Source organism: Solanum stenotomum, chromosome 4 (genome assembly GCF_019186545.1).
Source record: "Solanum stenotomum isolate F172 chromosome 4, ASM1918654v1, whole genome shotgun sequence".
Lineage (NCBI taxonomy): Eukaryota > Viridiplantae > Streptophyta > Magnoliopsida > Solanales > Solanaceae > Solanum > Solanum stenotomum.
Genome location: NC_064285.1, coordinates 46484555 through 46499452, shown reverse-complemented (window position 1 = coordinate 46499452; position 14898 = coordinate 46484555). Strand labels below are relative to the sequence as shown.

Here is a 14898-nt window from a genome sequence, read left to right as displayed (position 1 = left end):
AAAAGAGGATTAAATGGGGGATCCATGGGAAGTACCTCATCAGTATCGAGGAGCGGCACTCTTGCCCACTTGCACAGAGCGGTTATAAGACTAGGCAGGAAGAACGCCTTCTTGTTAAGTCGGTAGAACATCTTCCACTCCGAGATAATTTGTGCCCCCACGTCTATTTCAATACCCTATATGGCACACACCACTACCAAAGCCTGAGGGAAGGTCACGTCTATGTGATTGCCCGACGGGTGGATCCTCTTAGTAATCAAGTGTAGCCACCTCTTAGCATCGGGTGACCAATCTGTACTAGTGATGCCCTCTGCAGTAGCCCAGTAGACCCGGTCCCAGCGCGCAGGCTCGATCAGGGTGTCCCTCAATCATCCCAGATCCATCTCTCTCAACATGGCCTCATACTCCTCATTTGAGACATCGGGCACCTCTAATGCCTTATTAATAGTTGTGGCATTTAGGGGGATGTCAATTCTCCAGATACGGATGACGAGGTGAGGATCGTCCCAACGCACAATGGGCAGGATTTCATAGAACTCCCTCACCCAAGTGGATCGTGCATCTGGGGGAGCCTCAGTCAGTATGCCCGATCCAAACTCCATTAGTCGAGCATGGAAGTTTGGAGCCTTCTCCTCCATCTCAGTAAATGGAAACCCCGCTCGCAACATAATGTATATTCTAGTGGTCATGAAAATGCTCCCAACTAGCAGCATCGAGAAATCGGACGAAGGGTAAGTTTTCTTCATTCAAACCTGCAATTTAGAGAAACCTGCAAAAGTTGGAAAATAACGTTAGAGTGATAAATAACGTTTCAAGGACACTTCATCCAATTTTAAGTGTCAACAATCGTTACTTAGTAATATAACCCAACAATGAGTTGGGGTCAAATCCCACGGGGAGTGATACGTGTTTAAGATTCAATAGCAAAGTACAAATATATTCAAGTCAATCATAGGAATAGACATTGTCGAAGAAAAACATAACTCAAATTAAAGGGTGATACAAGTGTCAAATAACATGGGGGTTTTGATTGTAATTATCAACTACAACATCAGCAAATAACACGAAGTAACAAGTAATGAGACGGGTTCTTGGGATGTGATTGGATTATAGGCTAAAGTAGACAAATGGGTAATTTCACTTGTTGGCAAATAGTTGAAAATCAGTGAATAAGCTAGACTTTAGTGGGGATAAACTTTCTCTCAAACAATTTGCCCCGAATCAAGTTAGTTTCTCTCGAACACCAACAAGCAGCAAATAAGAACAGCCTACATTTTAGTCCATTCACTCTCTTGAGCTGAATGTGTGGAAAAGGATTTAGGATTCATTCTCTCGAGCTGAACCTATGAAAACCCAATACCCACAGACCATCAATTCTGTAATCTTGGTTTTAAAACCTCTCTTTCGAGCAAGCAAAAAACACGAAGGTAGAGTTGCATTTGCAACTACAACCCTTTAAATTAAACCATAATTATTGATTGAAATCACTTCTAAACAACATTTAAACTATCAATTAGCAACACCCAAAAGCTAAATGAACCCATAATCACATAATCACACCTCAAGAATTGGGGTTTTAGCTAGACATCATAAAAAGTTAGAAATCGTTACCAAATTGTGTTTCCATCAACTGGGTAAGATTAATTTCGTCTTTACAAAGGTCCAAATTGAAGAATCTCAAAGACCCACTTCCAATTTCTCAAAAATGGAAAACTTCAATTCTTCAAATCTAAAGAAAAGTTTATCTCAAAACTCATAGTTCCAACTCAAAAACTGATAAAATTTCTATATTATGAAAACTAATTTTTAAACTAAATATTCAAAAATGTATTTATAGTCGCCAAAAATATGTTGCGAAGGACCATTTGGCGCAGTAAGTCAAGATCGCCGATCAACTCGGAGATCCGCTCTTTTGCAGTTCCATCGCCTTTTTGCTTTGGCCTTCAGCATCCTCAAGTTCTATAACTTTGGGCGATCCAACACTACATCGTGGAACCACCCGGCGACACGCCGACTGCTCCTCTTTCTCACCGACTTGATTTTCACCTTCATGGCTTGGCACACTGGAACTTTAGGCGAGATAATAGCCATTCGGCGACTCGCCCAATGGATTAGGCGATCAACATGCCTTTTGTTTCTTCGTTCTTTAAGCTGCCTTATTCGTTTTTGCGCATTAGTGTCCATGCTTAGTTCCTAAATCCATATACCTGAAAATCAAGGATTTTACATCAGTTGTTGGCACAAAAAAGCATTTGAGGACACGAAATCTATCCAAATAAATCCCTAAATGAGTCCAAATCGTGGACTCATCAACACCCCCAACTTAAACTTTTGCTTGTCCTCAAGTAAAACTCAAGTTCATTAGTTCAAAAAGGATGTCTCAAACAGTGCTACACAAGACTCAATCATTAATGCACACAAAAGGACTCAACTTACTCATGCAACGATCAATTATGCACTCAAAGATTCAAGTTGTGACTTACCATTGTCAAAGATTCTCAAGATCACAATACTTGCTTCAAATGCAAGTTCAAGCTCAACAAAGGTACTCAAATGCCCTCACAGAAAGAATAATTCCATATTCACACACAATGGTTCAACAACTTATAGCTCCGGAATCACTATCAACACTCACACTAAAAAAGATAAACACAATGCATGATTTCACCCATAGGTTTGCCCTTATTTTCCAACCAACAATTGTTTCAGCTTACTCAAGATCAAAAAGGTCTTTTCAAGGCTTGTAACGGGGCTGAGTGCAAATGGATGGTCATTTAGGCTCAATGGTTGTAATCCTCATGAAATATGGTATGAACAATTCTTTCTTCCTCTTTCTTCATCATTTTTCACTCATGCTCAAAAATCACCCCATTATTCACTTTCCATGGACCGTTGGACACCCCATTTCTTTTTGCATTTTCACTACTTTATTCCAGAACTTTTTCATTCTTTTTCTTTTTCATTCTTCTCTTTTTTTTCTTTTTTTTTTGTATGGAGGGGTTCCATCTTTCTCAAAACCATGGGTCAAAGGGGACTTCTTTGCATTTCCTGATTTACCTTCTATTTTCACCAAACCCCCCAACTTAGGCTTTTGGCTTAAGTTGACTATTCATACAAACAACAAATCATGATAATTAAGGGTGAAGGGATAAAGAAAGGTCACAATTTGCATCAAGTTTCTTTCAATAAAAAAAAGGTAAGGCTCAAAGGGTGTTCAAGCAAAGGTCACACACTCACAAGGTTGGCCATAAAAGAGGTATAACGTCAAATTATTTCACTCTTCAAATATTTTGCCTAAGATCATTTCAAGAGCTTGCGTTACTTAGTCAACCGGACCAATGGGGAAAATTCTAAGTGTCATCACACATGGTACAAGGTAAGCTCATCACACAAGGCATTGACACTAATATCAAACAAGACTCCATACTTTCTCTAGTGTGCAATGTTCATCACAAGAGACTCATTGGATAACCGGCTAGTCATAATGAGATGCAAAAAGTTCACATATTGTCTATGAAACTTCTTTTGGCCTCATCGTAGCCATACATTCATTTTGGTTCAATTGTGAGCACTTTCAAGTCATCGGTATTGATCATGATCGATACTCATATTTGCAAGAGAACAATCACATTCAAACACAATCAAAAGGTGCCAAAATATTTTCAAGAAGGGTCCAAAAATCATTTAGAATTAAAGCAAGGATCCACAAGCTCAAACCACAAAATACAGTATCAAAATACAGTTTATTGCTCAAAAACCCAATATATAACCAAAACAATAATCACCTAAGGTGGGCCTCACCCCACCACAAAACAAAAGCAATTTGTCCTCAAATGCAAAAAGATATCCAAAAGTCAATAAAACAAGATAGAGAGGGAGGTAAAGAGGGATCCTGTCTACATAGTCGCTCCATCTGTCGGGGCCTCAATGCTCGGTGCATCACTCTAATCTTGGGTCTCAGTACCTGGAGTCACATCAACAATAGGAGGTCCACTAGGGTCAGCCAAAGGTGTATCTACCAAAGAAGTCTGGATAGCTGCATCTACTATGGCCTCATCAGTCTCTGTACGGCCCTCGTAAGAAGCCTCCTCAGCAACCCCAAGCACCTCCTCATCTGTCTCCGCCTCAGACTCAGGGTCAGCTGCCTCCTCAGCTCTAACATCATCTCCGGTGGTAGCTAGAGGCATATCTGGCTCAACTGGCACATCTGGGATCTCCACCATCCTGAAAATCATAGACGTGGACTTCAGCTAGTCCACATCTCTCCTCAGTGCAGCAATAGCGGCCTTTAGAGCTGTCAACTCCTCAGTGACCCCTTAGCAACACTCGCACACCGTTATCCTAGCCGCAAGGGCATCAATGGTAGCATTCAAGGGTGTCACAGCATCAGCAAAGGATGTCTGAATCATGTCAAGAATAGAGGCCTCAAGTCTGGCAGCACGATGATCAGCAGAATGGGGTAGCTTCCTTATCTGTAGTAATGCAGCCTGAGTGAGTGGGGGCCGGGAGGCAGCAGCACCAGTATTGGATCTGGGAGGCAGTGGAGCAGTAGATGAACTAGGGATATCATAAGAAACAACAATAGATATACCTGAAGGCCCAGTGGCCGGAGTAGGAAAAGGTACCTCTACAGGTAATGTGTCGAAATCCACAACCGGGGAGGAGTCCACTAGAGATGCCTTCTTCCTCTCAGCCTCATATTTCAAGTATTCCACCTTGATTCTTCAGATGTTAGTAGAAGATGTGGGAATCACTTCCACATCCTTCTTCTCATCTATAGGCACCCAAGCCTATTTGCACAACTCGGTGATCAACACTAGAAAGGGAAGGGAAGTTTGGCGCTACTTGGCCCTCATGACTATCTCCTGTGCCATAGTCATCCCCAGATTTATCCTCATCTTATCAATGATGCAACCCAGACAGACTGCCTTGGTTAGGCGGGGAATTGACTCGTTCTGGGATGGCATGATAGTGCTACTGATGAAGCCAACCAAAACCTTGCAGCTATGTTTAGATCCTTCTTCTCAATCGGTACTCCAATCTCAAGCCACTTGGGAGTACCATCTGATATTAGCTGTGCCAACCACTTCTTCATGTTTTTCTATGTCTTTGTCTTGATCAAATGCTGGCAGTCATCATCAATATGTGGCATCACTATCACATTTCACCTTCCAGCCTCTGACAACAACATAGTCAACTGACTTGAATTTGGTTGTCGGCTTCTTCCCTTGTGGTATCAAGGAACTGTAAGCACTGTAGAATTCTCTGACCCAACTCGGAATGTATGGACCACGGGGATTGGTGAAGAGCTAGAATTTGTGGAACTTCAAGCAACTTATAATCTCTAGATATTTGTCGATGACTCCATCAATGGATAGCCTCTTTTCTTCAATGATTGTCCTATGCCCGCAGTCTTCAGTCTGTTCATAGACCATGGGGGAGGGCCCTTACTGGTGGTGCTAGGACCACATCCAGTGCTAGAGTGGGAGAAAAAGTAGGGAGCTGGGATGTCCTTATCCTAGACGGATCATTTAGCTTCTTGGAATGCAGCTCTTCCCTTTGTGCTGCTACTAGATCATCCTTAGGCTCAGAAGTGGCAGCCTAATGCTCCTGGTGCTCACCCTTACTCTCAAAAGTAGTGAGGTGAGTGGCATAGATACCGTCATTGTTGGAGCTGGCCTCTGGTGATGCAGGTGCCTTCCCTTTTCCTTTTCCCTTCCCACCTATTATGGAAAGGTTAGTATCCTTCGCCTTGGATGCAGCTGCATCCTCGTTGATCTTTATACCCTTGGCCTGCTTGCGGGGTGGAATGTTTCTAACATAAACCTTTGGTCTAGCCATGTCTGCAAAACATCAGAGAAAGTTAGGAATAATTCAAGCCAAATTGCAGAAAAATAGTTGTTTGCAGACTTGCCGAACCAGTCGGTGAGTCATCGAATCACTTTGGCGAGCCAGGTCGGGCTCACCGAAAGGATTGGCTCAAAATTTTCTCAGACAAATGGCATGTCAGCGATGGGAAGGACCTTTCGGTGAATCACCAACAACATTCGGCGAACAAGGCTTAGATCGCCGAAAGTTACAATGCATTTTAGGGGTTAGGGGCTCAAAAAGGGTAATTGAGAAGGGCTTTCGGTGAGTCACCGAGTGCACTAGGCGAACTCAGGCTTCTCGTCGAAAGTTACAGAATCTGAACTCCAAATTTAGCATGAAATTAAAGGCGAGAAGGGGAATTCGGTGAACCGTTGAGTGGTTCGGCGAGCTCGACCCAGCTCACCAAATGACCCAACTTGCTTAATCTCAGCCTCATCTTCCAAATTCAACCCCTCAGCCCCCGAGAACAAAATCAAACCATGCACTATTTCAATTAAACTAAGACCCAATACACCCATTCCCCCGGGATACTCACACTTCTCCCGATTTGGTCAAATTTGGCTATTTAACGACTTTTTCCCTTAAGAATGAGGTCGACCACTCTATCGTTGGGAAAATTACGTCATTTGGCACAAATGCGGGTTACTTAGACTTCACTCGACTAGACCCAACAACATGCAAGCACAACCGCACAATTTGAATCAATTTTAAGGCATAAAAATACTCGGGAATTCAACAATCACGGCATTATGGGCAAGATATTCGAATTAAAACAAGCACACACATATACAATTACGATCATGGAGGCCCAACACACATCACTAAGATAACAATCATTTGCAAAAGAGTACAAATCACTAAATATAGATTCGGGGTTTGGAAAACTATTTTTTGAAGCTGAATAAATACTTTGTAAAGCTAGGTGGCAACGGTATCCAACTCCGAACATAAACTTGATGACTAAAATAATATAAAAACACAAAAATATAGAATACTAAAGTGTGGATATGATTTTGAAAAGTTGAAAAGTGAGGGAATGTGAAAAAGTTTTAACTTTTGAACCATTGGCCATAAAAACCGTCCAGTTCTCGCCCATTCGGTGACATAAGTTTTGCTCGCCGACCCACTCGGCGACGCGTGGAGTGGGCACTTACCTCGCCAAGTTTTACAAGACCTCCAGTTAATGTGTGAGTCCAAACGGCGGTCTAAGACGTGATCGCCGACCTTGTCGGCGATTCGCCAAATTGCTCCTAGGCTCACCGAATTTTACAGACTAATTTCAAAATGACATGAGTCCAATGTCGGTTCAAGTCGGGATCGCTGACCTCTTCGGGGAGTCGCTTACTGGACTTTTGCTAACCAATCTTCTCTTTTCAAACACATTCTACACTTCAACCTGCAAAATCAACACACGATTATGTCTAAAACAAAAATAAAGCGATAAACACTTGGGTTGCTGTAACAACCCTAAAAATGAAATAGGAAGAACTAGAGCCTCTCATGTGTTTTAGTAGTGGTTATCTTGTTTAAATGATGAGTTTTGGCTTTAGATGTTTAGTTTAAAGAGTTTTGAAGTCAAACGTCAAGAGACGACCATGACGTTCGGAAACTAGTCTTGGGAGCTAGTGTGTCCTAGTGTTGTGTCGTCAAAGTTTGATGTGTTGTTTAAGGATGAAATCATGTGGTGATGGTTCCTATGTGTAGTGGTCATGTGTAGGGGTTAGACGTCTGGGTACGAATCCCCAAGGACCATCCAAGGGGCCCTTGAGGAGGACCCCATCTTTGGACAAGAAGTTGCTAGGGCAACATGATCCACGACCCCAAACCACGGCTCGTAGATCCATCTACGACTCGTGGGTCTTGGGCGTGGACCAGGCCTGCAAGGGCCTGCAGGTTTTGAGCCACATACCAAAACCACGATCCGTGGCCTAGTGGGCGTGGAATGGACCTATAAAGCTGTACGGGACACGATCAACTTAGGGGTGAGTTGGTAAATTCACCCCTAGTCCTAATTAATATATGCGTCATTGTTTAATGTGTTTTTAAGTATTTTAAAGGTATTTAAATATTAGTATTGTATTTTAGAATTCACTCTTCATATTTCCCAAAAACAAAACCCTTCTCTTCTAAAAAGTTCTCTCTAGAACTCCATTGAAGGGTTAGGTCAAGTTCAAGCTAGGGTTGAAGGTTTCAAGTGTTTTCTTCTCAAAATTCGTGGGAATCATGAAGGTTAAGGTATGGGGATCCTTTATCCTTGATTATTCTTCCTTTCAAGGAGCTCAATCCAAATGATTTCAAAGTTCTTCCAAAAACACAAAAACCCAAATTTAGATTCTAAGCATGAGTTCTTGCATTAAATGATTTTTAATGATGATTTATGTTATTATTGATGTTTATTGATGGTTTTAAGAAAAAAAATTCCATGAACCCATGTCTTTCCAAGTTTCCTAAATTTGGCTTATGAAGTGGGTTTAATGTTTATACTTGAATGATGATGGAATTATACTTAGATTGAGTTGAATAATTGTTTCCTATTATCATCTATGTTTATCCATTGTGAATTGTTGAAGAATTGAGGAATGTTGATTATGGCTTTGGAGAATGGTAAGTTGACCTAGCCTCATTGTAAATGTAGAATTGATATAGAATTGGGATGGATTGATATGTGATTCACTTATGGTGGAGGTGCTTATATGTTGATATTATTGTGAATTGTAGCCATGAAGGCATTGGTGAAGTTGTTGTATAATGTTGGAATATTGTATTATTGTGAATTGAGGCCATGAAGGGCATTATATGAGTGTTATTACATTGTTGTATTATTATACACATATGAGGCTATATGTAAAGTCCTATATGAAGCTATATGTAAAGTATGTGTGAAGCTATAATGTGAAGATGTTCTAATGGTATTAATGTGATATTGTATAAAGTGTTATTATGCTAATGTGAAAGCTTGTTTCTCTTGAAATGGTGATATATGGTGATGATGGACTATGATGAGTCTTTATAAGATGATGTTGTAGCTCATATTCTAGACTTGAGTATCTTGTCTTGTGTCATGAAAGCTTGATTATATATATGAATGCTTGGGTGGGCTATGACTCAGTAATGGAGCTCTTTCTATGAATGCTAAAAGAGTAATTCTAGGCCAAGATTGAATTGGTAAACTTAAGCATAGTGCCTTTTTCATGTGTCTAGCTTTCCTAAGTAAATGTATAACCTTGAAGGATGGACCTTAGGGTGATGTTCCTTTCTTGAGTGAAATGATAGACTTAGAGATGGATGGAGCCGGAACGGCATGAGAATCCTTATCTAAGAAAGTCAAATGAGCTATCCTTATGAACCTAGATTGGCTATGACTAAGAAATGGGGCCTTTCTTGGGAAGAGGTACTATGAGTTGGTTGAACTAGAAAAGGAACCCTCTCTAGTACATATGTGATTTAATACTCTATGGAAACCAAGGCAAAGAACCGAGTGGATGTGGTTAGGATGGTGGCCTAGTTGAGCATGAGATTAGGCATAATGAACATCCTTGGACATCTCTTAAAGCATGTGCCAACATGGGTTACTTTTAGTTCTACCCTTGGCAAGTAGAACAACCTCCACGGACTAGAATAGACTCCGGATTCCATACCTTGCTAGTGTGGTCTATGTTGGTTAAGGCCTATTTCCATCATATGGGATATGCACTCTAGTATTAGATAGGTTCTACAACGTGTAGGTAGTAGTATGGGATCCTATCTACACATGGCACGAGTAGGCTTAGAAGATGCTAAAGTGAGTTCCCTAAGCCTTAGGGCTATTATGTGATTGTTCCCTATATGTTTGTGTGTATCTTAAATGGTTTTATAAAGAATGTTGACTTGTCATCCTTTTAATATGTTGCATATTTCTCTTATATTAAGGAAATGAACTATTTAGCATGTTGTATTGAAATGTAAAGGTTATTGTCTAATGTGGCCTTGAGGAACACTTAGGTGTGCTTGAAGAGGTTGTATGGGCGGCCACTTCATGTTTCACTTAGGTGTGTCTTAGGATAACTTTAGATGGAGGTCCTAAGATCATGAAATGGGTTATTTGACTAATATGTTTATGTGACGTATATTAGTACTAGTTATGCATGATGGCTTGTGATAGGAAGCATGATAACTGGTAAGTTCACGTTTGGTGGCCTTAGGATGATGCCTTAGTGTGGATGGTGGTATGGGACGCTATCCATACATTGCACAAAGTGTTGTCCAAAGGTTACTTGAGGTGGATGGTTTAAGGTGAAGGAATGGGTTATGTGTAGAGTATGTGCTAAAGTGGTTAATGACTTGCATGTTGGTTAAGGTTGAGTATTGTGACTCTTATACTTGTATTTTCATGAAGTTTTACCAAATGACACAAAATCATGTTTCTCCAATAATGTCCTTTTTAGCATGTTTTTGCATGGTTTCCATACTTAGTACTTGATTGTGCTAACCCCTTTCTTTCCCTTTTGACTAAAGTGTAGGGATTTGGAGATGTTGCTATTCCATAGTTGATGGATAGGTTTCTAATGTGTTTAAAGATGAAGACTTGGTGAGTCCTCATAGATTCGAGGACAATACCCAACTTGTTCCTCTTTATGTCTTTTTAGTATTGTTTTAGTTGTGTATGGGCTTAGTCCCGATTGTTGTACTCTAAAGTATTAGATGTTTTTGAGGCATTATGTATAAAGTCTAGAAAGTCTTCCGTTTGTTATTTAATGAAAGTATCTTCGTGTGTGAAGAAAGTTTTTAATTCCTTATGGTTTTTAGTGTCTATGTGATGAATGAATGCTAAGAGGCTTGTATTAGACCTCTGAGAGGTCGAGTACGCCGGTTACGACTAGGGGGTGCTCTCGAGTCGTGACAGTTGCCTCCACAGAAGCGCCTTAGTTAACGTCGTGGCATGACTCAAGTCTCCAGTTAAATTCCATTTGTGGGGTTTGCCTTATTTTCATAAGGCAACCCTTCTTCTAGCTCTGGGTAGAGAGAACACAACACTTGGTCCATTTGGGACTCTAGTAGCTGAATGAACACGGAATGAGAGGTTGTCATCTGATTTAGCATTAAGACATTCTCTTTTATCTCCTCCAACACTCGGTCGTGCTCTTTGACTTTGTATAGGATGAGTGAGAGGACTTCTTCAATTTTCCCACCTTCTTCCTTCTTCGTCCTTCGACGCTCGTGAGGGGGATGTACCTGTCCTTCTTTTTGGACACTTCCTCCAATTCCATGACTTTCTTGGCCAAGACATCCAATTGAGTCAACACTGTGGCCAATCTTGGTCTTTTTCTGTCTACTTGTTGGTCTTAATCGTGCCATCAAGTAGTCGGGCTACTGTTTCATAGGGTTGTTGTGTCAAACAACCTGGAAAGAGTTGATTAGCTGCGCTTCTATTTTCGGGACCAAGACCTCTCTATAAGCATTCTAGAAGCATCTTTTCTGGAAGTCCATGAGTTGGGAACTGCTGCAAGAGGTCCTTAAATCTTTGCCACAACTCATAAATGGTCTCACCCTCTAATTGCTTGAAGGTTAGGATGTCATCCCTGAGACTCATCAATCTCAAGGGAGGGTGATCTATTTGATCACTGTTGCTACCAGATAAGCTCAATTTCTCTGCTCAACAAGCAACACGAAAACCAAAACTAAAAGTAAGTACATTCAACTATAACTAACAAGAACAAAATTCAACTTAACCAAAGAATATTAACAAACACCACTCCCCGGCAGCGGCGCCATTTTGATTAATAATGTTTCAAAGACACTTCATCCAATTTTAAGCGTCAACGATCGTTAGTTAGTAATATAACCCAACTAAATGAATTTGGGTCGAATCCCACAGGGAATAAGATTCAATTGCAAAGTACGAATATGTTCAAGTCAATCATAGGTATAGACACTGTCGATGAAAAACATAACTCAAATTAAAGGGTGACACAAGTGTCAAATAACAGGGGGGTTTTGATTGTAATTATCAACTACAACAACATCAAATAACACGAAGTAACAAGTAATGAGACGGGTTTTGGGGATGTGATTGGATTATAGGTTAAGGTAGACAAATGGGTAATTGCAATTGTTAGTAAATAGCTGAAAATCAGTGAATAAGCTAGACTTTAGTAGGGATAAACTTTCTCTCGAACAATTTCCCCAAATTAAGTTGGTTTCTCTCGAACACCAACAAGCAGCAAATAAGAATAACCTACTCTTTAGTCCATTCACTCTCTTGAGTTGAATGTGTGGAAAAGGATTTAGGATTCACTCTCTCGAGCTGAACCCATGACAACCCAATACCCATAGACTATCAATTCAATAATCTTGGTTTTAAAACCTCTCTCGAGAAGGACAAAAACACGAAGGTAGAGTTGCATTTGCAACTACAGCCCTTTAAATTAAACCACAATTACTGATTGAAATCACTTCTAAACAACATTTAAACTATCAATTAGAAATACCCATAAGCTAAATCAACCCATAATCACATAATCACACTCCAAGAATTGGAGTTTTAGCTAGACATCATAAAAAGATAGAAATTGTTACCAAATTGTATTTCCATCAACTGGGTAAGATTAATTTCGTCTTTACAAAGGTCCAAATTGAAGAATCTCAAAGACCCACTTCCAATTTCTTAAAAATGGAAAATTTCAATTCTTCAAAGCTAAGGAAAAGTTTGTGTCAAAACTTAGAGTTCCAACTCAAAAAATGATAAAAATGCTATATTATGAAACTAATTTTTATACTAAATATTCAAAAATGCATTTATAATCGCCAAAAATATGCTGCCAAGGACCATTCCACATAGTAAGTCGGGATCGCCCATCAACTCGGCGATCCACCCTTTGGTCTGTTCCATTGCCTTTTTGCTTTGGCCTTCAGCATCCTCTAGTTCTGTAACATTGGGCGATCCAACACTGTATCGTAGAACCACTCGGTGACACATCGACTGCTCATTTCTCTGTCAACTTGATTTTCACCTTCAGGGCTTGGCACACTGGAACTTTAGGTGAGATAATAGCCATTTAGTGACTCGCCCAATGTATTAGGCAATCAACAAGCCTTTTCTTTCTTCGTTCTTTTAGTTGCCTTATTCCTTTTTGCGCATTAGTGTCCATCCTTTGTTCCTAAATCCATATACCTTAAAATCAAGGATTTTACATCAGTTATTGGCACAAAACAAGCATTTGAGGACAAGAAATCTATCCAAATACCTAAATGAGTCCAAATCATGGACTAATCATAGAGCACGATAGAAATGGACAGTTGAAGGTTGGAAAAAGAAGAGAAAAATTTTCTATCATAAGGGATGCAGGCTACTGGTCCCCTGAATCCCGCCACAGCGGCCCAAATCCTGCCACAGCGGGATGAGGGATGCCACCATAGCGGAATGAAGCCCGCTAGAGCGACCTTCATCTAGGACGAACACCAAGCGTGATCATGGCGCCTCTTCATCCCAAAACCTCTATTTTCGACAGAATTTCAGCAGATCAGAGCATATAAACTACTCTAGAACCTAAATAAGCAATTATTTCAGCAAAATAACTCCTAAATACCCCTCAAATTCGAGTTTTAAGCGAAGACACCTTCCAACTTGCCTCACCCATTTTTGTAGTAATTCAACCATGTTTTTACGAAATCCTTATGCCCAGGACGTTGTGGAGACGTTGGGTACGTAAGGGAAGTGCCCATGCTACATTTATTATATCAAACAAGCAACCCATTTCATTTTCAAAAAACTACCCCCAAAAACCTATTCTACCCAATATATTAGTGTCATGCAATCATTGTTAGTTAAGTGTTGAAGTGAAGAGAATACGGAGCAAGATCATTACCTTAAAATTGATGTTTGGAAGAAAAGTGAATTGAGAGGGTTTATGGAGAGAGTTTGAGTAAGAAAATGGGAGAAATACGGAAAAAAATTCCCCTTTTACTACCTCCCGATCTCTCGCTTCAGCGGGAGATCCCTCGCAATAGTGGCCCTGCCTTAGCAGAAGGGCTGCTGCCCAGGTGGGGTCAGGCTATGAAAATTGGACGCGCTCTTTCGATTTAGGTTGGTTCAAATTCTTCTAATCCTTGAGTATAAAACCTTTCGTGTACCAATTATCCGAAGAGTCATCGTTCGTTGTGATCCTGTAGTGGACAAATTCTTAGCTTAGAAGTACTCTGAATTAGGGTGTGTGACGATCAATATATTAGTCGTTCGGGGACGAACGAAGGGTAAATTGGTATCTATCGTAACAACCCAAACTATCGTTATTTAGGAAAAGAAAAAAAATGGAAAATTACAAGGCCACTGTCCCGCCAGGGTGGGATATATGCCGCTAGGGCGGCGGCACTAAAGTAGAGTAAGTTGGCGCCAGAGAGGGATAGGTGAGACAGAATGTAAATAACACGAAATCCTATTTCCTACTTCCTAAAATACCTAAATTAGTCGTAAAACACTCTAAACCCCCCCCCCCCAAAAAGCTATTCCAAGCTTGGGAAAGAGGGAGGGAGAGATTTCTAGCATGAAGATGTCGATGGATTGCGGATTTTCGGTCAAGATCACCGTCATGAATCCTGGAAACAAGAATCAAAGACCATAACTCCGTGCAGCTATTTGGCGCCCAAGTAGGATAGGTTTTATGAATTGAGTAGCTATAAATCTGTGTTCAGTGCGTAATATCAATGGTAGGATTATGTGTAGGCCCTTGTGTACCGAATGAAATATGGTTAAATCCTAGGAAGAAGCCTTAGATGATGAACTAGGGTTAGGTATGGATGAATTAATGCTTACATGATATACATGGATGAGCAGTTCATTGGTGATGGTTGTGATTATGTGATTGTGGGTGGTAGATATGTTCTTGCTTCCTTGTATTACGTGCATGAATGTGAACGAAGCTTGTTGATCACACCTAATGTTAATCAGTATGAACGAAGAACTATATGTTATGAATCACCTCTTTTTGTATGATTGTGATAGTGATTGTGGATCGGGATTTGCATTCCAACACACTCACTTGGATCGATTTC

The 14898-nt window shown here is 40.5% G+C and overlaps 1 protein-coding gene and 1 non-coding gene across 2 annotated transcripts in view; both read left to right on the top strand.

Moving 5' to 3' along the window:
- The window catches only part of LOC125861708 (fatty acid amide hydrolase-like), a 334554-nt gene that overhangs the window by 14331 nt on the left and 305325 nt on the right, over positions 1-14898 (top strand). The window lies entirely within an intron of this gene.
- On the top strand, positions 11331-11437 carry LOC125863516 (small nucleolar RNA R71). Its single transcript, XR_007446178.1, has one exon. It is a non-coding gene; the product is annotated as a small nucleolar RNA R71 (small nucleolar RNA).